Raw genomic sequence first — 25921 nt, 5'->3', positions numbered from 1 at the left:
GACATTTTAGTCACCTTATTTGCATAATTCCCAATTCTTTTCTTTTCAAAATGGTCATACTGATTGACAGTTCCACCAACAATGCATTAGGGGTACCTATTTTCCCACAACCTCTCCAATAATGCCAATTCCCATCATTTGTCATCTCTGCTTATTTGCAAGATGTGAAGAGAAACATCAGGATGGTTTTGACTTGCATTTCTCTTATTATTGGTGATTTGAAGCATTCTTTCATATAGTTGTTAATAGTCTGCAATTCTTTTTTTTGAGGCATGACCTATTCTTGATGAAGTCATGCTAGCTCCTTGTAATCACCATTTCCATTGCTAGATGTTCACAATCTCATTAATGATCCATTCTTGAATTTTCCCAGGAATCAGTTTCCAAACTCTGCTCTTTTCTCATGTTTTGAAAACCCAGACAGTATTTACTCTTCTCCAGTTTTATGTCCTCTCTCTCCTGACCCTCGTGATTTTTATTTTTTTATTTTTTAGCTATTCCAAATATTTTAACAAGAGTTATCTGGAAGGCATTTAAAACACCAGTTTGTGTGGATAAACTCCATTGGAGAGAGAGAATACAGAATGCAGGTAGCCACAAAGCTGAGGAATTTTCTTGATTTGGGACAGGATCTGAGAGTCCACTGTTTTCTGATCAGCCTTGCACTGCTCTGTAATCTCGTATTTCTCTTTTTCTGTGTCAAAAATCTCTCCTTGGTGTCTAGGTTTATCGAGCCTCTTCTTCTTGAAGTAAGCATCAGTAAGATGATTTGGAATTTTTACTCCTGAAAGGTTAACCCTGGTAGAGGTGGCAATGACAAATTTCTGAAGGGTCCTTCTCAGAGGAACACGGTTGATGGTCAGAGGTTCAGTCACCAGTAGCAAGCCACTAGCTAGCTGCTTCAGGAAAACCACTCGCTTTCCCCTGTGGCGGCCAGTGAGCATGATCAGAATGGTGCCTTGCTTGATGTTAGCTCAAAGTCTCCTCACATGCTGGCTGAAGGGCTTTTTGCCATGACTTAGCAGCTTTCTAGGCATATCCTCAGTAGGGTAATACCGAGGCATTTTGCGAATCTTTACCACACGGGTTCCTCCATTCTTCTCACCACCAACTGGCTTTGAGATAGTAGCAGGCACCTTCTCTTTCTTTTTCCTTTCAATCCGGGTTTTTGGTGCAGCATATTTCCACTTGCACATGGCTCTCCGGGAATACATTGCAGACCTGGAGTATCTACCAATCCCTCGGGCCAGGACTGGGTTCCGACTGCAATGCTTTCGAGGCTTTTTCACCACCTTTTCAGCCACATATTCCTTTTTGTTCTCTTTTTTTTTCCTTTTTGACCTTCTTTTCCTTTGGTTCCTTTGGGGGCTTTTTGTCCGCCATCTTGAGAGAAGGGAAAGAGCCCCTCATGATTTTTCAAATGTCACTGACAGTAGTTTAGCAATCCTCATTGCCATTTCTTTCAATACCTGAGGATTTCATCGGGGCCAGGCAAGGGCAGCCAGGTTCTCTCTTACCATCTCCTTGCTTATCTTGGACAGCAACTCCCTGTTCTCCATTTCTTTTCCTCCATTTCCAATGCAAAGATGATTCCCCTTGAACAAAATTAGAGTTGAGCAGCTCTGCCTTCTCTCTGTTGTTATTAACTGCTTAACTGTAGTTGGAAAAAGATGTCTGGATGACAGAAGTCTGCAATCACTACTGGATTTCCTTATATGAAGACACTTTCTTAATATACATTGGCAACACGCCCCTTTATCTTTGAATAAATGAACTGACCACTTTCCTCTTCTATAAGTTGAGAAGTTGGACCTAAATGATCTCTAAGTTCCCTTGGAACTTTGCTATCTTATGACCCTACGGGCAGGCCACTACTCCACTGTCACTTCCTGAACTCTCCTCACCATGCCTCCACTCTCCTCCCATCTCCACCTACTAGAAAATTGGGCTCTACCCAGCAGTGTGCTGGTAAATGTTTGTGATGTGCTGGTAAAATGTTTAACAACCAGCTCTGGGGGGGGGGAGCGGGAATTCACATAGCACAAGTTTAATCCGCATTATTACCATTTTCTCCACCACTTTCTTAAGTCTAAACAATCAACAAAACAATAAATCAAAGCCCTGATTTGTAGCATCTGCCAATTTCCAAGATGTAAACATTCACACCAAATATTTAGCAATCTGATGGAGCTGGCTCTAGCACACTTCTGACTCCTCTGGCTCTGACAGGTGGGCCTTTTGTCAGGAACCAGATCACCATGGCTTTGTCACTTCCTGAAGTCTCCTTGCATTTCCCTTAAGTACCATCCCCCCATAACCCTTTTATGTGTCATCTTCCCCTACTAGCATCTATGCTTCTTGAGGGTAATGTTGCCTTTTTTACCTTTATTTGTATCCCTGTCATTTAGCATGATGCCTGACACATACTAAGTACTTAATGAATGCTCTATCTCAGTTTCCTTCTCTGCAAAATGAGGGGGTTGGACTAGATGGCCTCGGAAGCCACTTGTGGCTCTACATTGGTGACCTTGTGTGTGACAAGTGACCTTGCCTCTCTGGGCCTCAGTTTTCTCCTTTGTAAAATGAGGATAGACCCTGAAATTTCTTCCACCTCTAATGTCCCATCTGTGATCCACAAGAAACCTAAGCTTGGACAAGCGTTAAGCCAGGAAATTATAATTGTGTTCCAGGCTGCTCCAAAATCATACTAGACAGTTGAGTCCTGAGACTAAATAAGGAAATAAACCAGGGCTAAGAATAATATTCACAGGGGAAGGAGGGCTGCTCTGCCCTGGGAGGAGAGAAGAGTACTGGGAATTCCTACAGAAAGGAAAGTTAGGCATCAATCACCTCATTTTGATGCTCATATGAATTAAGAAGGGCACAGAGGGTGTCTTGTGCAATGGTCAGAGATTTGGTCGGTCCCTTTGAGGTCATGGATCTAGATAGGAAAGAGATCTTAGGGGCTGTCTAATCCAATCCTCTCATTTTAAGAAGAAAGAAACTGAGACTCAGAGAGATGAATTGACTTGTCCGTGGTCACTTGGGTAGTAAGCCTCAGACTTGGGATGGCAGTTAGCAAGGCTCTAACGAGAGGGAGACAGAGATTCAGAATTCTGTTTAGGCAATGTACGATTTAGATAAGCGAACAGAATGTCCTTATTGGAGGGAATGAGCATACCCTCCCTCAGCATGCAAAAAGAATTTCCAAAGGCAAACAAACACTCACGTGAAATCTTAACTAACAAGGAGATGTGCTAGACTTTTTCTACTTGAAGTTGGTTCTCACTGAAACTCTCCCACTGTCCTACCCCCCACCTCCAGCTATGATTTCCTCTACCTCCAATGACATGCCCAAAATGCCTTTATACTTTTGAGAAGATCAAAACTCTCCCTTGGAATGCGCCACTTTGAAGTGAGCACCCCACTGATCACTTCCAGTTAGCTCGGATGGCAGTTGGCTTTGAAAGAGAGATCTGAACTTCCCAGCTGAGCCATCCATCACTGGGAGAAAGAGTCTGTGGAACTGGTCCTCTCTGTAGGAAAGCAAATAGATGCGACTCACCTCCCTTGCTCCCCAGCTGTAGCCCACCACCTACCCCTGGACATGGATCTGCCCACTTCTCTGGCCTTCTCGTTCCTCAAATGCCACCTTTGCCAGGAAAACTGTGGGGCTCCTTGACAAACTCTGGCCAGATCCAAATCTGGCAAAAGCATTTGGTGGGTGTGAAGAGTGTCCACCCTCAAACGTGACCCTTGCCAGACAAACAGGATGCCTGTATTCCATGGGAATCACTCCTTTGAGTTAAGGGCTTAAAAGCCTCTGGGAACTGCAAATACACTTTTTGTGAAAGGTCCAAACTAATCAACTATAGAATCCAAGGATGTCAGATATAGAGCTGGAAGGGACCTTAGATCCCCTTCCCTCATTTTTAACTAATAAAGAAACTGAAGTCCATAAGAAATGAAGTGACTAACCGAAGGTCACACACAGAATCGTAGATCTAAGGCAGGAAGGGAATCTTAGAGGCCACCAAGCCCAACCTCTCATTTTACAGATGAGGAAACTGAGGCACAGGAAGGTGAAGAAACTGGCCCCAAATGACGCAGGTAGGAAAGCCAAGATTCCAACCCAACCAATCAATTCACATTTATGAAATACCTACTATGTATCCAGCAGTACAGAAACAAAGACAAAAAACTAATTCCTCCTTGGCTTCAAGGAGCTTACATTCTATAGGTGTTGTGCAGTAGAGTTGAGAAATCATAGTCTGTTCAACTGAGGTTTAAGTCTGAACTCTACTATTGAATAAATGTGTGGCCTTGGGCAAGTCAGTTAACTCAGGGAAGTCTGTCTCTTTGTTAAGTAAGGATAATCATAATTATAATTAAACAATCAGTTACCAAGCACTTATTAAGCCACAGTGTTCTAGGCATTGGGAATCTAATGACAAAAGTGAGACAGTCCCTGCCCTCGGAGAGATTGGATTTTAATGGGGAGTTACAACATATTTAATATGAGAGTGGGGGGGCCATCACTGGTCTGATAAGTGACAGGACCGAGGGTGGAGACACAGGGCTATTGACTGGCATTGCTTTCGAAGTAGTAATGATCTGTAGTATCGATTTGATGAGTGTTCTAAGGGTGAGAAGGTTGAGGGAAGCAGGGAAAGGGGAGAGTAAATAAATACTCAGAGTTCAGATGGCAAGACACCCACCGTGGTGATACCCTGTTGTCCTGGTGGATGGGATGTGAAATATTATCTGAGACTGGTTAGATACAGTGGTTTAGGGGCATTTGCACCCACTCACCCACCAATCACCACCAATCAGGATAGCTTAGTCTGGTTAGACTTCCAAAGCTGAGTAGATTTGCTAAGGTGGGGGAGGCAGCAAGGAGATGGATCTCTGGAGGTCCAGATTCAGAGGGTCCCGCCTGCTGGTGGGGAGAATAGAGGCATTTGGCAGGGCAGATTGCCACCTGAAATATTGTATTGATCAGCTGCACAATAAAGATGTATATTTTCACCTGGAGCAAAAAACATTGAGGGTGGGACACTTTCTCAATTCATCCCTGGTTGCCTGGCCCCTCTGATTGGAGGGCTGGAGAGGTGAACACTAAAACTCCTGCCAAAGCTGTCCTTTCTAGAGAGCTCACAACCGTCCTGGTAACTCCATTTGGCTTCTATGCCAAGGAACCACATGCCTCCCCCCTCCTCCAGGATACCCTGTAGTGGGCACTGCACCCTCTCTAGCTTCCTTTTGTATATTGTCTTCCCCAGTTTGACTGCAAACTTCTTGGGGGAAGGGACTTTCTCTTTTTCTTCTTTGTATCCCCAGAGCTTAGCAAAGTACCTGCACATAGTAGGCATTTACTCAGTTGTGTTAGTCCAGCTCCTTCATTGTACATAGGAAAGGAAGCCTAGGGAAAAGAAGGGCTTGCCCAAGTTCCCAAATAGGCTCCTACATCTAGAGCAGGAAGGGCCTTCAGAGACCCCACATTTTACAGAAGAGGAAACTGAGGCCCAAGGAGAGGAAGGGACTTGCCCAGAGTCACGACATGAGGGTGAGAAATGGGATTTGAACCTGGAGCCAGTATTCTTTCTGCAATACTATTCTGCTTCCCAGCCCTTAAGAAGTAAATAATAATAAAATTGTTTAAAATAGTTCTTATTTTCTAGTGTTTTAGGGTCTCCAAAAGTCTCAGGGAACTCCCCTTGCCATGAGAGGTTTGGGGGGAAGGCAGGCTATGAGAAGGGGACACTACATCAAAGGGAGATAGCCTGGGAGTGTTTGAACCTCACAGGGACAGCGAGCTAGCCTTCCCAGAGCATGTTGTTCCTTTCTCCTGGTCCATCTTTGTTCTAACTAGGGATGGGGAACCTGTGACCTCCAGGCCACCTGTGGCCCTCTAGGTCCTCAAGTGTAATCCTTGACTGATCAATGACATATAGCCAAGGTCACAGGTTCCCCACCCCTGTATCTAACTCTTTCAGGACAAGAGAAATTCAGTGAGCCCTTTAGAAACACTTAAATTGTAGAAAATGAGACTATAAGGTAAAATTGAAATGATGAAAATTGTCGTGGGCAGGAAAAGCAAACACCCACAACATGGCTGCATTCTGGGTCAAAATTCCTCTTGGGCTCGGTACTACTTTGATCAGATGAACAAATGGAAGTAAAATGCTTTGTGATCATGAAGCATGCTAGCCATACACTATAGGTCAGATTAGGGAGCTACCACCAGAAGGGCAGGACCTTAGAAGTCCTGGGCTACAAGCATGAGCTAGGGAAATGTATTTGCAAGTTACTGGAGAAAGGATCTTCCCAAGCATGTGCTGGTGGGCAAGGCAAGCCTGACAAAAACCACTAGGCTTGAGCATTTACCTTAATCGTCTCTAAGTCAACCTTGACATTGTGGGCCTGAGTTTCTGTCAATTTCATCTATTTCTGAAACTAGTTATTCTCAATCTTGGTGTTTTTAATTATTCCCTTAACATTCTATGAGACACTGTGGCTTTCCCCTTTGCTCCCTCTCAGTGGCAGACTCATTTTCTTGGACTCTCCCACATACCTTCTTTTCACCTTCTTAATATCTAGCAATTTGGGTCTTCACACCAATGGACCTGATTTCCTCCCAACATCCACTGAGCTGGTAATAGCTGCTCATCTCCACCGAGCAAGCATTAGGAACAGCGTCACTCAGGGAGGGCAAGAGAAATACGGGATGTTCAGCAATCTGGGTTGTTGTTTTTGCCATCTCTAGTCTTTTCCATCAGCTTACTTTTGTTTCTATTTTTGCCTGCATTAGAGTTCAGAGCCCACTTTTCTCTTCTGGCATTCTGGGTGTGGGGGCTGATTTGGGCACATGGCAATCTGGTGCAGTAGAATCGGAGTCAAAGGAACCCGGGTTTGAATCCCAGCTCTGCTACCAACTACAGTATGACCTTGACCAGGTTGCTTCACAGTTCTGTGCCTCAGTTTCCTCATTTGTCAAATCTACGGATTGTATCACTGTGGGGAGAACACTGGCTCTGGAGTCAGAAGACTTGGGTTCAAATTCTTTCCCTAATGATTATCAGCAATTAACATAATATCAGTAACATAAATCAGAATCAATAATTATTATTATTAATAACCTTAGGCAAGTCACTTCCCCTCCTTGGGCAGCCTCAATTTCCTGCTCTGTAAAATGAGAGAGCTGGACCAGATGGCCTCTGTGGTCTAGATTTAGGATTTTCTGAATAGGCTTTCAGGGAAAGGAAGGAGAAGGGAAGGGAATAAGCATTTATATAGCACCATTATGTGTCAGGCACTGTGCTAAGTGCTTTTTGCAAATATCTCATCTGATCCTCACAACAAACCCATAAGGTAGGTGCTATTATTATCCCCATTTTACAGTAGAATAAACTGAGGCAAACAGAGGTTAAATGATGTGCCTGGAGTTACACAACTACTAAGTGTCTGTGACTGGACTTGTAGTCAGATCTTCCTGACTGCAGAAAGTAATTTATGAAGGCAGCAGCAAAGCAAAGTGGAGGCCATTTCTGATCATTTTGAGAATGAGAAAAGAATTTGACTCAATGACCTTGTACGTTTTCACTTGGTCCTTTGGTTTGTCAGATATTAACATTTTACTTAGGTACCACCCAGGTATCAAAAGCACAAGAAGACCTCTGGGGAGGATCTACTGAAAGCCTCAGACAAAGAATGGTCCAGGATGAGAGAATCTGGAAGGACGAGCTATGATCTGACTGGGAACAGAATATTGATGTGGGCAGATCAGGTTAGCCATCTTTAGAGAGAGGTAATAGACTAAGTATGCATAATGAAGCACATTTGGGGAATGAGAGGAGATAGGAGCAAGTTAAAACAAATGCTTATTAATCGAGAAATTTTGTCATTTTTAAAATAACGTAAGCTCTTTGATAGCAGATGCTGTCTTCTTCGCTTTTATTTGTATCCCCAGAACTTAGCACAGTGTTTGGCACATCACAAGTACTTAATAAACTCTCTAACAAAAATAGACAGACAAATAGATAAATGAACAAAATGAATGAGCAAATGAATGAATGAATAGCTATTGGTAAAAATGGTCCAAGTCAGGATACTCCTAAAATGCTTACTACATATCTAGCAACATGTTAGTGATAAAACGAATACAAGAATGATGTCATCATCATCTTTACCTTCATCGTCTTCACCATCATCACCATCATCATAGCACCATAGCTGAAAGGGACCTGTTTCCATCTAGTCCAACCTCATCATTTTACAAAGAAGGAAACTGAGGTCCAGGGAGGTAAAACAATTTGTCTCAAGCCACACATAAGAACAGAGACCTAGAGCTGGGAGGGACCTCCATATGCATTTAGCCCAATTTCTTCATTTTACAGATGAATAAACTGAGGCCCAGAGAGCTGAAGGGACTTCCCCAAGGTCATAGAATAAGATCATCAATCTAGAGCTGAAAGGAAGCTCTTACATCAGAGGGCACATTTAGTGCTACACCACTTTACAGGTGAAGAAACTGAGACTCAGGGAGCTATAAGGATTTGCCCAAGGTGACACAGGTTAATGAGTGTCTGAGATGGAATTTAAACCCAGGTCCTCTAATTGCACAGTAAGTGGTTTTTTTCATGGCACTACACAGCCTCCAGAGAATATTAGTTCCAGCCCTTAAAGAGAAAAGGATAATAAAATTGCTTAAAATACCTCTCATTTCCTAGAGTTTTAGGGTTTACAAGGAGTTCTTACCACAATGCCCTAGTGTGATAAATAGCTCAAGGATCATTATATCCATCTGACAAAGGAGAAAGCCAAGCCTCAGCTGAGAAAGCTAGTTGCCTGGGGACACAGAGTTATTGTCAGGTCCACGACTCAAGTCCAGGTCTTCTGAATCTAAGACCTTTGCTGCCTTGCCTCCATCCTGTTGCCTTGGCATTGGGGGGAGAAAATGGAAACATCCAAGGCAGGGGAGCAGCCAGGAGAATAAATCATCATCCTATTTACATTTCCCTTTGCCAGGCATTGGGGCTCTTCTCTTTGAAGGGAGAAGCTTCAAATCTTGACCCCTTCCTCCTCTTCCTGTTTTCTCCCTCCTCCCATCCCTCTGCATCCTCCCCCTAATGATCAGAGCTAGCTAGCTAGCATTTCTCTCGCTTTGTACAAAATGCTACTTATCAAACACAGCCTCACTTAGAAATTTATTTATTGCCTCAATTGATTGTCCCATCCATCTTGGGAGGTCAGGTGAATAAAGATTATCCTCTCATTTTTACAGGTGGGAAAACTGAGGCTCGGCAAAGCAAAACAACTTTTTCAAGGTTCCCTACCAAGCAACTGACAGAACTGAGGCTGGAACCAGTTTCCCTGGCCAATTACCCATCCTGGCTCTGTCCACTGCCACATGACCTCTCAGACAGGACTCTAGAAGGAAACAGATCGAGCCCACTTTATGGTCGTAGTAGCTCTGCCACCTGAGCAGCCGAGATACTGACAAAAAAAGGTTTTCAGTAAAGAAAGAAAAAAATCAATAAAAGAAAAAAACCAAAGCAGCTTATAAAGGGACACAAACAAATGGGCAATTTTGTTACTACCATGTAAGATTTAATATATACCTGTTGCAAACAAAAAGAAGTCCATGATTGCCTATGCAATCCTTTTTTGTGCTTTATAGATTGAATGTTTCTATTTGTTGATGGTGATCATTAAGTTTAAAATATCAATAAAATGGGGGGCGGAGCCAAGATGGCAGCTGGTAAGCAGGGAATAATGTGAGCTCCATACCGAGACCCTCCAAAAACTTATAAAAAATGGCTCTGAACCAATTCTAGAATGGCAGAACCCACAAAACAGCATCCAGACCAGAAGCCGGGCAGAGGGGGCCCTAGCGCCCTGATTCAGTGAGCTGCGGCAGTTACGAGACTTCTCAACCCACAAACACCAAAGACTGCGGAGAAGGTTAGTGTGAAAAGCTGCGGGAGTGGAAGAAGTTCGCGGTTCGGCTTCCAGCCCCAGGGGCAGCGGAGGTGGGGCAGCTACAGCTGTTGTTACTTCCGGCTCCAGGCCCGCCTGGTGGGAGGAATTAAGTGGCGTATCAGAGCAGGGGTGCACAGCCTGCCAAAGATCTAAGCCCAGTTCGGGTTGGGGGTTCTTGGGGAAGGAGCAGTGCTGGTGTGGCAGAGCTGGCACCTCCCCCCCAAATGTGGAACATAGAACTCTGTAATCTACAAGCAGTCATACCCCACTGAAAAACTCAAGGGTCAAGTTAGTTGGCTGGGAATATGGCCAGGCAGCGAAAACGCACAGAGATTCAGTCTCAGACTTTGCATTCTTTCTTTGCTGACAAAGAAGACCAAAACATACAGACAGAAGAAATTAATAAAGTCAAAGAGCCTACAACAGAAACCTCCAAGAAAAACAGGAACTGGTCCCAGGCCATGGAAGAGCTCAAAAAGGGGTTGGAAAAGCAAGTTAGAGAAGTAGAGGAAAAATTGGGAAGAGAAATGAGAAGGATATGAGAAAACCATGAAAAACAAGTCAATGACTTGCTAAAGGAGACCCAAAAAAATATTGAAAAATACACTGAAGGAAACAACACCTTAAAAAACAGACTAACTCAAATGGCAAAAGAGCTCCAAAAAGCCAATGAGGAGAAGAATGCCTTGAAAGGCAGAATTAGCCAAATGGGAAAGGAGGTCCAAAGGACCACTGAAGAAAATACTACCTTAAAAATGAGATTGGAGCAAGTGGAAGCTAGTGACTTTATGAGAAATCAGGATATTATAAAACAGAACCAAAGGAATGAAAAAATGGAAGACAATGTGAAATATCTCATTGGAAAAACCACTGACCTGGAAAATAGATCCAGGAGAGATAATTTAAAAATTATTGGACTACCTGAAAGCCATGATCAGAAAAAGAGCCTAGATACCATCTTTCAGGAAATTATCAAGGAGAACTGCCCTGATATTCTAGAGCCACAGGGCAAAATAGAAATTGAAAGGATCCATTGATCACCTCCTCAAATAGATCCCAAAAAGAAATCTCCTAGGAATACTGTCACCAAATTCCAGAGCTCCCAGATCAAGGAGAAAATACTGCAAGCAGCCAGAAAGAAACAATTTGAGTATTGTGGAAACCCAATCAGAATAACCCAAGATCTGGCAGCTTCTACATTAAGAGATCGAAGGGCTTGGAATTCGATATTCCGGAGGTCAATGGAGCTAGGATTAAAACCTAGAATCACCTACCCAGCAAAACTGAGTATCATGTTCCAAGGCAAAATATGGATTTTCAATAAAATAGAGGACTTTCAAGCTTTCTCAGTGAAAAGACCAGAACTGAATAGAAAATTTGACTTTCAAACACAAGAATCAAGAGAAGCATGAAAAGGTAATCAAGAAACGGAAATTGCAAGGGACTTACTAAAGTTGAACTGTTTTGTTTACATTCCTACATGGAAAGATGATGTGTATGATTCATGAGACCTCAGTATTAGGGTAGTTGAAGGGAATATGCATATATATATATATATGTTTATGCATATATATAAGTGAATGTGTATGTATGTATGTATCTAGGCGTATATGTATGCATGTGTATGTAGGTATATATATATAGTGTGTTTTTATATATGTATATACATATATATATATATATATGTAAAGAGAGAGAGCAGACACAGGGTGAGTTGAAGATGAAGGGAAGATATCTAAAGGAAATAAAATCAAATTAAGGGATGAGAGAGGAACATATTGAGAGAGGGAGATAGGGAGAGATAGAATGGGGTGGATTATCTCGCATAAAGGTGGCAAGAGGAAGCAGTTCTGTGGGAGGAGGGGAGAGGGCAGGTGAGGGGGGAATGAGTGAACCTTGCTCTCATCAGATTTGGCCTGAGGAGGGAATACCATACATACTCAGTTGGGTATCTTACCCCACAGGAAAGAAGAGGGAGGAAGATAAAAAAATAAAGGGGGGGGATGATGGAGGGGAGGGCAGATGGGGGTGGAGGTAATCAAAAACAAACACTTTGGAAAGGGGACAGGGTCAAGGGAGAAAATTCAATAAAGCGGGATGGGTTGGGAAGGAGCAAAATGTAGTTAGCCTTTCACAACGTGAGTATTGTGGAAGGGTTATACATAATGATACATGCGTGGCCTAGGTTGAAGTGCTTGACTTCTTAGGGAGGGTGGGTGGGAAGGGAAGAGGGGAGAGAATTTGGAACTCAAAGTTTTAAAAACAGATGTTCAAAAACAAAAAAAAAGTTTTTGCATGCAACTAAAAAATAAGATACACAGGCAATGGGGCGTAGAAATTTATCTTGCCCTACAAGAAAGGAAGGGAAAAGGGAATGAGAGGGGAGGGGGGGTGATAGAGGGGAGGGCTGACTGGGGAACAGGGCAACCAGAATATATGCCATCTTGGAGTGGGGGGGAGGGTAGAAATGGGGAGAAAATTTGTAATTCAAACTGTTGTGAAAATCAATGCTGAAAACCAAATATGTTAAATAAATAAATTTAAAAAAATATCAATAAAATAATAATTTTTTACAAAGGTTCCCAGTACCAGACCTTGACAATTTCCACTCCATTTGCGAGGGAGGTGAGAACAATGCTGTGGTTTCCTAGGGTTTGAGGAGGATCTCAGCTAAGCCTACAAAGTCCCTGCTGATGAAGTCAGCTCTTCTTCATTCCCAATAAGACTGAAGGGAAAGTGCTGACAAATGCCAGTGAGTCTGGATGTCACTGCCACCAACTCACACATTACAACATGGCAGCTTTGAAACCATGAAATAAACATGAGCAAACAGTTTACCTCCCTTCTATAAGGACATCCACGCACTTAAAGAGAATGCAGTCTGTGTATTTATATCCTTTAGAGAAGAGGGTTTTTTTGCCTTGTAACTTCCGTTATGTAATGTAGCCATATTTTCTTTTTCTTCCCTGGTACAGTTCCTCAGCTCTCTCTTCTCACATGTGGATGGGGGATCTTGACAAGCAAGGCTGCTGCCAGATGCTGTGTGAGGCGATGCTGCCTCTTTCTACCCAAATCCCAACCCACTCAGCTTTCTCTCTGACTCTTAAGACTGACCCCCACATAATCAGAAAGGTTAGAAACCCTGTCTGACAAACTCACTGTTTCTGTTTGAGAAGCAAAACCAGTTAAGCTTAGAACATTTAGCCTGGGGAAGAGAAGGCTGTCATCTTCAAGTCCCTCCTTTTCTTCAAGAAGGCTTTTTCTGTGGAGCCTCAGAGTGCAGAAAAGGAAGCAATAAGTGGAAGTTACAAGGAGCAACACTTGGTGGTTATGCTTACGCTGATTTCCTTTTCTCTCTGTATGACCAGTACCTAGCATAGTGCCTGATGCATAATAGGTTCATAATAAATGTTTCTTGATTTGACTGATCAAACTTAGAGCAAATGAAAAGTACCCTCTTGTGCCCTTTTTCCAAGAATACTATTGTGTTCTCAGAGTTGGAAGGGGCCTGAGAGGTCAGCTAGTACAGGACTTCTTCAACTTTTCCGCTCACAACCCCTTCAGCTCTTCTTAAACTGTGGGTTGTGATCCATGACCCACAGTTTAAGAAGTGCTGACGGGGTTGTGAATGGAAAAAGTTGAAGAAGCCCCGATCTAGTACAACTCCCTTTCCGAAGCATGAATCTCCTCTACAACATCTCCCACAAATGGTCATTCGTCCTCCACTTGAATATTTCTAGTGACCAGAATCTCACCTTCTTGGGCAATTCATTTCATTTTTGAATGGCAGCTAGGTGATATAGTTCATAGAGTACTGGACTTAAAGTCATGAAGACCTGAGTTCAGATCCTGTCTCAGACACCTATCATCTGTGTGACTCTGGATGAGTCACTCAATCTCTGTTTGCCTCAGTTTCCTGATTTCTAAAATTGGCATACCAATAGCATCTCATAAGACTGTTGTAAGGATCAAATAGGATAACTGATGTAAGTAGCTTTGCAAACCTCAAAGTGACAAATATAGAAATGACACCTAGCGCTATTGCTATTCAGTAGAATCATAGGATCAGAGAATTGGAGCTGACAGAACCCTCAGTCCCACCTAGGCCAATGCCCTCATTTTACAGAAAAGGAAACTGAGTTCCACAAACACTAAATGACTTGGCCATATAGGACTATAGATATAGAGTTGAAAGGCACTTCTGAGGCCATTGAATCTAACTCTCCTTATTTTACAGGTAGAGAAACTAAGGCCCAAAGAGAGGTAATGACTTGCCCAAGATCACACATAAGGTCACAATTCTAGATCTGGAAGGGAGCTTCTAGTTCTGTCCTATGTGACCCTAGAGAGTAAATCTAATCTACCTTCATCTTGATAAGACATTTGAACAGAGCTACCCTGATCAGACCAATTGTCTTCTCCCCAGCAGAGTTTCATACCTGATATCATCTTTCTACACTAATTTCACATTATTCCCCTATCACATCCTTGACATTCTACCCAGCTGGCCTACATCCTTTTCCCCTTTATACAACATTTCATTCCTCTTTGTCTTCAAACAAGCTGCCTCCTACCACATCTGTAATGCTCTCCCTCCTCAACAACACCTCTTAGCATCCCTATTGCCCTTCAAGGTTTAGCTTCAACGGCATAGGCTACATGGGGCTTTGCCTGATTTGCCCAACTCTGAGCGCTCCTTCCATCTCTCTTCCAAATCCTTTTATAGTTCCTTTGTTTATATAAGGGAGGTGTCCCAGTGAGACTCCAGAGAAAGCTGAAGGTCTACAAGAGGAAAAAATAGTGTTTAGTTACTTATATGTGTACACAATGTCTTTCTGGATAGAATGTAAGCTCCCTGAAGGCAAGAACAGTTCAATTTGTCTTTTTATCTTCCAGAACCTAACATGGCATCTTCCCTGTGTTTGATGCCTAATAAAGGCTTGGTGAATGCAATGGAATGGAAGATCTCCCTTAAGTTTTCTTTTTCTTTTCCAAACTAAACATCTCTGGTTTCTTCAACTATTCTTCATATGATTATTTCCAGTTCTCTAAGACATGGTGAGCCTCCTGTATAGACAAGTTCTAATTTGCTATTGTGCCTCCTAAAATGTGGTTCCCAGAATGGAATCCAATACTACAGATGTGGTCTAATGAGGGCCATAGATTCCCAACATATACTCTAAGATCGTGTTAGCTATTGGAGGCACCCACAGAACACCATGGAATCACTGAATCTCCTATAAGTGCTGTTCAAGGTACCTCAATGTCTCCTTCTTGCCTTTAGGATCAAATACAAACTTTCCTGATTGACATGGATAGCCCTTTACTATCTCCAGCCTCCTCTCCAAGCTTGTTATATAGTACTCCATTTCATGAAATTTTCATGCCAGCCAAAGTGGCTTACTTGGAGTTCCCCACATACAACATTCCATGTCCTATCTCTATACACTGGAACAAGGTGACCTCTATGCCCAGAATGTTTTCATTCTTTACCTTTTCTTCTTGGAATTGCTTCCTGTTCCAGGTTCCACCTTCTGCTTGAGGTCTTTTCTGATTCTGCCATTTGCCAGTGCTCTCCTCACTAAAACTGTGTTGTATTTAGGTTTTAATGATTTTATATTTCCTTTTATGTGTACATATTATTTCCTTCCAAAAGAGTGTAAGTTCTTTGGAGGCAGGGGCTGTTTCATTCTTATCTTCATATCCCCATAGTAGCTGAATAAGTGCTTTTTGAAAGAATGAAAGATTGGACTACAAATGAGTCTGTCAATATCTTCCTTTGTTTGTCAGCTATGGAGGACCCTGAAGGTCAAACTTTCTTTGCTTCCTGAAATCGTTAGGCTTGATTAAGAGAAGGGTCATGGGATCCTAGATCCAGAGCTAGGATAGACCTCAAAAACATTCTAGTTCAACCACCCCATTTGACAGAGGAGGAAACTGAGGCCCAGGGAAGGGAAATGGCTTTTCCAAGGTCACACACAGGCTCCTAGATCTGGAGCTGGAAGAGATCCCACAGACCATTTAGTTCATTCAATCCCTCATTTTACAGCTGAGAAAACTGAGGCCCAGAAAAATGACATGATTTGCCCAAGGTCACACAGTTAATAAGCATCAGAGGCAAGATTTAAACCTAGGTCCTCTCAGTCAGTATGCTTTCTTTTGCATCTCTGGAGTGAAACCAAGAAACCATGCACCCTCAGAGATGGGGGAGGAAAATGTGTTGTCTTTTCTAGAAACTTAAACACAACCACCTCCTTTAACAGAGAACACAAAAATCATGAGCCAGCCTTGGAAAAGGAATTGTGATGGTGCTAAAAGACTCTTTGGAAATCCATTGTCAAAGCAGAAACAGACCAAAGCATTCTAATCTCGCCCTTCTGATATAGCTCGGTAATTGATTTTTTTCTCTCACTTTTATGGAGTGACTATAGAGCGTTGTCTACAAGGCTAGACCAGCTGACAAAACACACACACATACACACACACACACACTCACAGAATAAAAGCCATGAAACAAAAGATCCCCAATAACCAAGAAAGCTCAGAGCCAGCTGTCTTCTCCAGGGATGTACCGAAGTCCTAATCCCAATATCTGATCAAGCAGCTTAGCTACACAGCTTCTGCACAGGAGAAAGAATGAGAAATGGCACAAGAACAGAAGCTGAATATGAATGAGGGGAAAGTCATCCGAGTGATTTGTAGGGTCTTGGACATGTGACAAAGGCCAGAAATTGAATTTGGGGAAGAGAAGTTGGGGATAAATTGAAGAAAAGTTGGAGAACATTCTCCATCTTCTGAGAAAGTGGCAAGATTAAGGTGGACTAAGGTGAGACCTAAAGAGGACTCATGAAAAGAATTTAATGAGAAGGAAAAGAAAAAAGGTAGTGGACAAGTCAAGACAAAGGGAAATAAATTCACCTGGTTGGCCTTAAGGAAAAGTATTAGCATGAATCAGTGGGAAGGTCAAATGGGGCAGCTAGGTGGGGCAGTGGCTAGAGCTCCAGCCCTGGAATCAGGAGGACCTGAGTTCAAATCCAGCCTCAGATATTTGCAAGCTGTGTGACCCTGGGCAGGTTGCTTCACCCCATTTGCCTCAGTTTCCTCATCTGTAAAATGAGCTGGAGAAAGAAATAGCAAACCACTCCATTGTCTCTGCCAAGAAAACACCCAGTGGGGTCACAGAGGGTCAGAAACAACTGAAACAACTCAACAAAAACAAATTGGGGAAACAGAGTATTGGCTCCAGGGAGGCGAGGCATGTGGGGTGTTGTTGTGGTGTTGACACTAAAAAAAGGAGTGTAGCTATTAAATTACTAACAGGTGAAAACAGGCTTCAAAGGAGTAGATAGGGAGGGAGGAATAAAGGCAGATTTGGGAGTTTCTTAAGGCTAAAAATCTCAATTGGAATGAAAAGAAAATTAATTCTGCAGTGATTTACATTGAATGTGCGATGTTTGAATTTCTGCCACATCCTACCAAACTGTAACAAGGGTAGCCTGGGCTTCCTCTCAGAAAACAGTGAAGAGACTTATATACTCGATACACACTGCAGGTGATCAGGGACAAGGAAGTATTCCTAAAAAGAAATGGAAATAGGGCTTCAATGGGAAGACAGGAAATCTTCCTTGTCAGGAAGTGGCGTGTTGAAGAACTTTGTACAACAACCAGAATGACACATAGATAAAATTTATATAGCATTTTGAAGTTTTCAAAATGCTTTACAAATATTATCTCATTTTATCCTCATAATAACTCTGAGAGTTAGGTGCTATTATCTCCATTTTACAGATGAGGAAACTGAGACAAACAGAGGTTAAATGACTTCCCCAAGGTCATTCAGCTAATAAGTGTCTGAGGCTGGATTTGAACTCAGGTCAAAGAAAAAGGGCAAGTGTACACTTGGAGATGTTGATGATGACGATGACGATGATGACTACGATGACGACAGAGGCTCTTCCTGAAGAGGAGAGAATTGGCTCTTCTGAGAATGAAGTGACTACTTACGTAACAAAGAAGCTTATAGTAGAAATACAGAAGCTACCAAGTAGGAGTTCCATCCAGTAAGCATTAGAGAAAGAAGCAATGACTGGTGATGGTTGGTAATTCCTTGCTCAGAGGGTACTCAGGCAGCTATCTGTCACCCTGAAAGCAGCAATAGAAACATCTGTTCTGCTCCCAGGACATGTATCCCAGATGTGAAAAGAACATTTCAATATTTGTCAAAACAGCTGACTCCAACCCAATTCTGGGGATTCAGAAATGATACCACCAGAGGGACCATAAAAAGCATTGCCAATGATTACAAATATCCGGGCGATGAATTGGAGACCTTAGGGACGCAGGTCATATTGGCCTATTCATTCCTTCTTGAAGGCAAGGAATACAGAAGAGACAACTGACTTGGGAAGAGAACAATTTGCCTAAAAGATGGAACCTGAGAACAGTATTTGCATCAAAGCTTAAAATAGAAGGATGATAGTCTCCTAGACAAGGATGGAGCATATCTTATAAAGACTGGTCTAAATGTATTTGACAAGTACTTTCTAAATTTCAGGAAAAAAGGCTTTGAACTACAAAGTACAGGTTAGAGAGAAAATTTATATGAGATACCACAGAGAGTAGCTACAAGGAAGGAAGAATAGTAGTCAAGATACATGGAAATTTCCAGGGAACAAAATCCAAGAAAGAAGCCAATGGTAAAATTCATACCCTCAAATGCTGATAAACAAGTGCCCAAAGTTTAGGCAACAAGCAAGAGAAATTAGAAATCCTGATATAAAGAGGCAAACTTGGCCTCAGAGTTATCACTGAATCTTAATGAGATGAAACCTGTGATTAGGACATAGATAAGGTTATAAAAAGAAAAAAAAGTTTTCAAAAGAAAGAAGATAGGTGAAATGAGGTGGGAGTGGGGTTATATTATACAATAAGGCAGATAATCATGTGAGGAAAGACAGATACCAGAATGGAGAAGAACAGAGGAGAGTATTTAGGTGAAGGTCAAAGGAGAGAGAAACAGAAGCATTTTTTTTCATCAAAGTGTTCAACGGACCAACTGGAAAGAAAGAGGAAATAGATGATGAGGTCAGAAAACCGATCACAGGCCTGCTACAGAGGCATGTGATGGTAGAGATAAGAGATGTCTGTTATCCAGACATCAGCTAAAACTTGCTTTCTCTGCCAAAAGCAAAGTGGCTAATAACTTCTTGATTTGTCTTAATGATAACCAAAAGGTTGTAAAAAACCAATAAGGGAAAATTCCAAACTGGATATGACTCTCACTAATAGGGAAGAACAGGGGTGGAAATGATAGGAATCTTCAGGGGGGAAAGTGACTACTATCTCCCAGATTTTGTGGCTGCGAAGTAAAGGAAAATCAAGCATATCCTGACATGCACTGTGGATTTTTGGAAAGTCTTTTGAAAATGATTTGGTGAAAGGATAAGTAGGATCCTGTGAACTAATTTTAGAGGGGAAGTCAGCCCAGGAAGGATGGGAAACTCTCAAGAATAAAATTCTGAATATAAAAAGGGAAACAATTAGGATTTGTCTGCAAAGACTGACGTGGATGCACATGGAATTCAGCATTCAGATCTTTAAAAGAGAGATCCAGAAGATGGAAGCAAGGGTACGTACCAGAAGATGAATGAAAAAGGGTGGCATAGTTCTGAAAAAGTAATGCCAGGAATGCTGGAATTCAGAAGGAGCTAAAGTGGAAGACAGAAGTGAAGGATGCCAGCAGCAATGACAAAAAGGAGGAGGGAGTCTCCTATCCCATATCTGGGAAAAGCTGAGGGACCACTTCTGCAGGCAAATGCTTTGATAGGTGACAATAAAGCAAAGGCAGAGCTGCTTCATTCTGAGGAGAATCACCTTTGCACTGGGAACAATAGAAGATAACCAGCTAAGAGGAAAGAGATGGGAAGACAGGAAGAGAATGCTGAGTTGGCCCCAGTGAACATAGATGAAATATGTTCCTCAGGTCCTGGAGGAAATGCTAGATATAAAGGCTGGGCTACAAGCAGAGATATGTGTAAGGTAGAAAATAAGAGAAGGACCACTGATTTGAAGAAGAAAAACATCTGGATTCTTCAAAATGGAAGAGAATACTACCTTCAAACTAGACAGAATGTCCTCAAAGTCTCAGAGTGATTTTAAATTTCTCAAAGCTTAACACTTTATTAACATTTAAAGGTCATTAAGGTATTTTTGTTTCTGTCATTCGGCCACTTTCATTTGGGTCCAACTTGTCATGACCCCATTTGGGGTTTTCTTGGCAAAGATACTAGAGTGCTTTACTGTTTCTTTCTCCAGTACTACAGCTTACAATCGTAATAAGACATTAGGACACTCCGTATAGGTTAGCAAGTTTGACTTTGATACCTGGGAAAATTTTAGAATGGATCATTAAAAAGATGGTTAGTGACTTTATCACAAAAGAAGAGGTCATTCCAAAGAATCAGCAAGGATTCATCAAGAATAGGTCAAATGATGATAATCTCATTTCCTTTTTTGCAAGTTTTGATTTAACTAGTAAAACAGGAGAGTGCTATTTTGACAGTTTATTTGGTTTCTAACAAAGTGATTTTTACAACTCTTCTTTTTCTCATGGAAAACTTGGAGAGACATTAACATAAGGACTAGCCAATAATATACAATTATCATTGTCTGTAATTTAACATAAAATTTGTTAAATACATATGTAAATATACAAATGTAATATTTGCATAGGTAAATATACAAATGTAATACTTACATAGGTAAATATAAACATAAGACTTACATATGTTAATATATAAATAGAATATTTGCATTATGTTTTAACGTATTATATATTACAATATAACATTATACTGTATAATACTTTGGAGATTTTCATTGGCTGTGCCCCACATTTGGAATACTCTTTCTCTTTATCTCTGCCTCCTGGATTCCCTGACTTCCTTCAAGTCCCAGCTAAAATCCCTCCTTCTACAGAAAGCCTTTCCCAATGCCCCTTAATTCTAGTGCCTTCTCCCTGATGATTATTTCCAATTAAACCTATACTCGGCTTGCTTGTATGTAGTTGCTGTCTCTCCTATTAGACAGAGTTCCTTAATACTGAGAACTCTTTTACCTTTCTTTGTATCCCCAGTACTTAGCATAGTGCCTGGCACAGAGTAAGCACTTAACAAATATTTATTGATTGACTGACAGTTTAGATAGTCTCAGAACTGGTGGAATGACTAGATTCAAAAAGTCATCGTCAATGGTTCAGTGTCAACTTGGCAGAAGGTCTCTCTCCAGCAGAGTACCTCAGGAATCTTTGTCTTTATGCTATTCAACATTTTTATCAATAATTTGGAGAAAAAGATTAATGTTATGCAAATTAAAATTGAGAATGATCCTAAGCTGGGTGGGACAGCTAACCCAATGAAAGATAGAATTGGGATCCATAAAGATCTTGACAGTCTATCCCATTGGATGAAGCTCTACTAGATTACATCCATGAGAGATTAATGTCTTACCCTTGAGATCCAAAAATTAACTTCATACATATAAGATGAGAGAGGGAGGGAGAGACAGAAGTTGTTATGAAAAAGATCTGGAGGGTTTTAGTGGATTGTAATCTCAATATGGTTCAGTAGTGGTGTGATGTGAAAAAACCCACATTTGGAATATTGTGTTCAGATCTAGGTACCACTATTTAAGGCCATATATAAGTGTCCAGAGGAGGGCAACGAGGATGGCGAAGGGCTTTTGGTCCATGCCACATGAGCATCAGGTTAAGGAACTCTAGCTGTTTAGCCTGGAGAGGAGACTCCCAAAGGCATGAGAGCTATGTCCAAGCACCAGAACAGCTGTCTTGCTGAAGAGGAACAGACATGTTCCATTTGGCTCCAGTGTATCAGAACCAGGAGCAATGGGACAATGCTGCAGAGAGACAAAGCTGGTCTTGAATTCCTGACAAACTTCTTAACAATTTGAGCTGCCCCAAAGTGGAATGAGTTGCTGTAGGGAGCAGTATATTCAGCCTCATTGGAGGTCTCCAAGCAGAGGCTGGATGACCATTCATCTGGTATGTTATAGTGGGAATTCCTTGTTTAGATGGAGGCTGGATTTGGATCCTTTCCAAACTCTGAGGTTCTGTGATCCTGTGATTCTCCTGTTTGAAAAATAGATTCAGTGAACCATTTAAATTAACTTTTTCTGATCATTTTTAATTCTGACACAAAAGAACATGAAAAATTCCAGTTCCTCCCAGCACTCTTTCCAAGCTCTGATGTATTTATTGGCAACAGCTGGGATTGGCCAGGCTGTGTCAGAGGCCTTTTTCCCTTAAGGACTGGGAAAGAATTATGCCTGAGAAATTCCAAGAACTGGGTTGGTCTTGTTGGAGAAAAACGGCCCCATGTATATTGTGAATCCCACATATGAAAGTCTGCTGGATTCCACTTGAGGGCTGGTTTTGTTAACCACACAGACCTCTCTGTTTCTGCTCTAGCTTAGCACAGTGCCAGGCACATAAAAAGTGCTTAATAAATGCTTGTCGACTGACTAGTCAACTTTTCAGCAGCAGCAGACTTTTCGTGTTTATCTCAAAGAGAACAATCCTCTCCCTAGAGGAGAGGAAACATTCCCTTCTGTATGCTTTGGGGCTTTCCTACCAATAATATTTCTTTTCTTGGGTGTGCACGTGGGAGCAGTTTGTCAGTATATGCTGTGCATGTGTTTGGGTAGCACGCATACACATATATACTCAAATGCATGCACCCTGTGTTACGTTACCCTGCCTTTTCCTTGGGTACCTTTCCTCTTTCTTCAGGACATGGTGGCCACCTTGCTCACAACTAATGTGCCCTCCACCCTCCTCCCCCCCAACCTAAGCAACTCCTTTCTTAGCCTTCTCATTTAAAGACAATGAATTTGCTACGCTTGGCGTCTATAAATAGAGATGGTAAATCTTAATTATACTTTCAGATTGCAGTGTCTGTTTCCAGCTGTGCATATGAATGTTTCTGATCAGGATGTATGTTCCAGTGTGTTTATTTTTAATCCCAAATTACATCCCTTATGAGCCAAGGCCAAATGTGAAATGATTAACTTTTATTTACATGGACACGTGTCAAATAGGATTCTGGAGATGGGTCCTTGTGCCCTTCTTGATTAGCTCTGCAGGAGGTTTGCTGGGCCCCTTTTATGAAATCCAGGAGCTTGCCTTCCTGTTGGAGAAGAGGCAGGGCCCTGGGCAATTCCTTGGTCTGTAACTCATGTGGAAACACCATATAAGATAGGGCAGAGTATTGGGAATAGCACTGGATTTAGAGTCTAAAGAACTGGGGTCAAGTCATGGCTTTGCCATCAAGTAGCTATGTGTCATTTGGACCAAGTTTGCCATCTCTCAGAACTTCAGTTTCCACATCCATAAAATCTGCCCACTTGTGCTACCAATCTCACTGGTTTATTGGAGAGGCATGACTTTTGTTACTATTTTTGATCACACAGATTGGTGTTCCCTTGGTTAATATAAGGTTTTTCTGTCTTCATTTATTTATTTCATGTAAGATCATAATAGGGTCTGAAAATATTGAGCTTGGTTTGCAACCCAGACTCAAAGATTGAGTTCTTCAAATGGTCCTCTTATCTTCCTAGAAGTTACAGAGGCAGCAGTGTGGTTTCAGTGGAAGGAATACTGGATCTGGAGAAGAGATCCGACTCCAGGTGCCCATGTGACCTTGGGCAAGAGGTCGCTTTACCTCCCTCAGACCCCCATCTCCTCTTCTGTTGGACTCTGAGATCCCTTCTGACTCTAGCTCTCAAATCCTATGGGTGACCTTGGGAAGTCACTCCACATTCCTGTGCCTCAGTTTCTTTCCATGTAAAATGATGAGTGGAGAGAAGAGAGATTGCCTATAGGTCTAGATTCTAGCTGGAGATCTATGAAGAAAAGACATTTTTATCTATGAAGTCATCAAGAAATCACTGCTATAGAGAATCCTCTATTTGTGGTAAGATAGGAATCCTGCCAACAGGTGGCATTTAATTGACCCAAAAGAAGAGGGGGGAAAAACAGGCCATGAAGTAATTTTGAAGGGAAGAGAGGGCTCTAACCCCACCCACTAGGAGTGATATGCTGGGGAGAGCTTCCTCTTCCTGTTCTATAGCTAGTCACCCACACAGGCTCATCATTTCTCCTCCAGCACACTCTTGGCTGAAGGAGCTGCTTTCTGAAGAAGTTAGACAATGCAGGCATTCAGCATTCACACTTTAGTGGTTTGCCTCACACTCCTGTTGCAGCTCAGAGAGCCTCTTTGAATGGTTCGATTGAAGGCTAGAGCGTCATTTTCAGAGCTGGCTCCAGGGCCCGGAATGGCCAGGAAGCAAGGGCTGTAAATGAATGAGTTAGCATGCAGGACACTGCGCACCTCCAACTAGCTCTAGGCTTCATCTCAAAGCACAAGACCCTGGTTGTTCCCGGATACTCCTCCTCACTCAGCAGCAGGGCCCTAACAGGGGCCACTGAAATGAAGCCTTTGGGCCCAGACATTTCCATTTTGATCCACATCTATACAACAGCGCCCCATATTTCCCAGAGACTAGTGCATGTCCTTTGGGTGAAATCCTTCTGCATACTACAAAGAGTTGATCCAATGTTCCTAGAAGGCCAGGCTGGAACCACGGTACTTAGCACAAGTACTTCATTGGCACCCCAAGAGGGAGCTTTTCCTCTCCCTTCTTCTTCCTGTGCCCCATCCTTGTGGGGCCCTGGCTTCCCAGATGGCTCATCAGATAAACTGACTAGTAAGGTTAGTAGAGCTCACTTCTCTTCCCAAGAAGCCTTCCTCCTGGTGGTGTGGTGCGGGGAGGAGTAAGAGCTCTGCTGAACCTCAGAGACCATCCTCTAATAGGTGCTAGTCATCTGGAAAGGCTTGGAGGGCAAGCCTGGCAGTGGACTGTGACATCCAAAGACCAGTACAGTGAAAAATGGAGTGGACCATCATTGGCAGGGCAGCCACAGCAACTCGTGAAGTCTGTCCACTAAGGCAGAGAGGGGCCACAAACTGCATTAGTGATGATCATAAAATTGCTGCTCTAGACATGGAAGGGACCTCAGAGGTCATCTAATCTAGGGCTTCTGAAACTTTTTTTCCACTCATGACCCCTTCAGCACTTCTTAAACTGTGGATCGTGACCCACAGTTTAAGAAGTGCTGAATTCTAGTCCACCTCTCCCTTCATTTTACAGAAAAATAAATTGAGGCATCAAAGGGCTAAGTGATCTGCCCAAGTTTACACAGGTGGTAAGCATCAGAGGTAGTATTTCAACACAGGTCCTCTGATTCCAAAATCAGTTCTGTACATTCTACTTCACGTTGTATATCTCTCTCAATAGACATGTCAGTACACATGTACATACATGTATCATTATAGCTGATAAAATCAGACAAAGTAGCAAAATTAATGAATCAATCAATATTGTTGTTTGTCCAGGCGTTTTCAAAGAAGGACAATGACATCATTGGGTGGTGCCTTGACACACGTGTGCATCGGAATTAAGTGAGGCAGAGTTGCACAAAGTAATTCCAGAGTCATTGAAGTCCAGTAGCAACACAAGAGTCAAGGCAAGCGGTAATGACCCAGGATGCAGTAGATGACCTGGACATCTTCAACGTCTAACCACTGTGCTTGCTTCAGCCACCTTCATGGCCAAAGGAACAAATTGTTCTCATCTGCCCATTCTGCAGGGAGAAGTCTTCACATGTTTAGGGTAGACATCTCCCTAACTCCCCAACAGGTTTGAGGCCTGTGTGTTACCTTCAATTTGGTTTAGTCCATCTGCCGAGAAGGTTTACTGGGATGTGGCTGCTGCATATGTCACAGCTTCCTGGAGCCATGGGTGAGAGTTGGGTGAAAGATGGACACCGAAGGTGGATGGGCAACCATGAAAAGGGCTGGCAGCC

At 42.3% G+C, this 25921-nt stretch overlaps 1 pseudogene; it reads right to left on the bottom strand.

Annotated features, from left to right (window-relative positions):
• Positions 1–528: 528 nt before the first annotated feature.
• LOC118832872 lies at positions 529–1383 on the bottom strand (annotated as a pseudogene).
• Between the last annotated feature and the right edge of the window lie 24538 nt (positions 1384–25921).

The sequence above is a fragment of the Trichosurus vulpecula genome, chromosome X, assembly GCF_011100635.1.
Source record: "Trichosurus vulpecula isolate mTriVul1 chromosome X, mTriVul1.pri, whole genome shotgun sequence".
NCBI classification, from domain to species: Eukaryota; Metazoa; Chordata; class Mammalia; order Diprotodontia; family Phalangeridae; genus Trichosurus; species Trichosurus vulpecula.
This window is presented reverse-complemented; position numbering and strand designations above follow the sequence as displayed.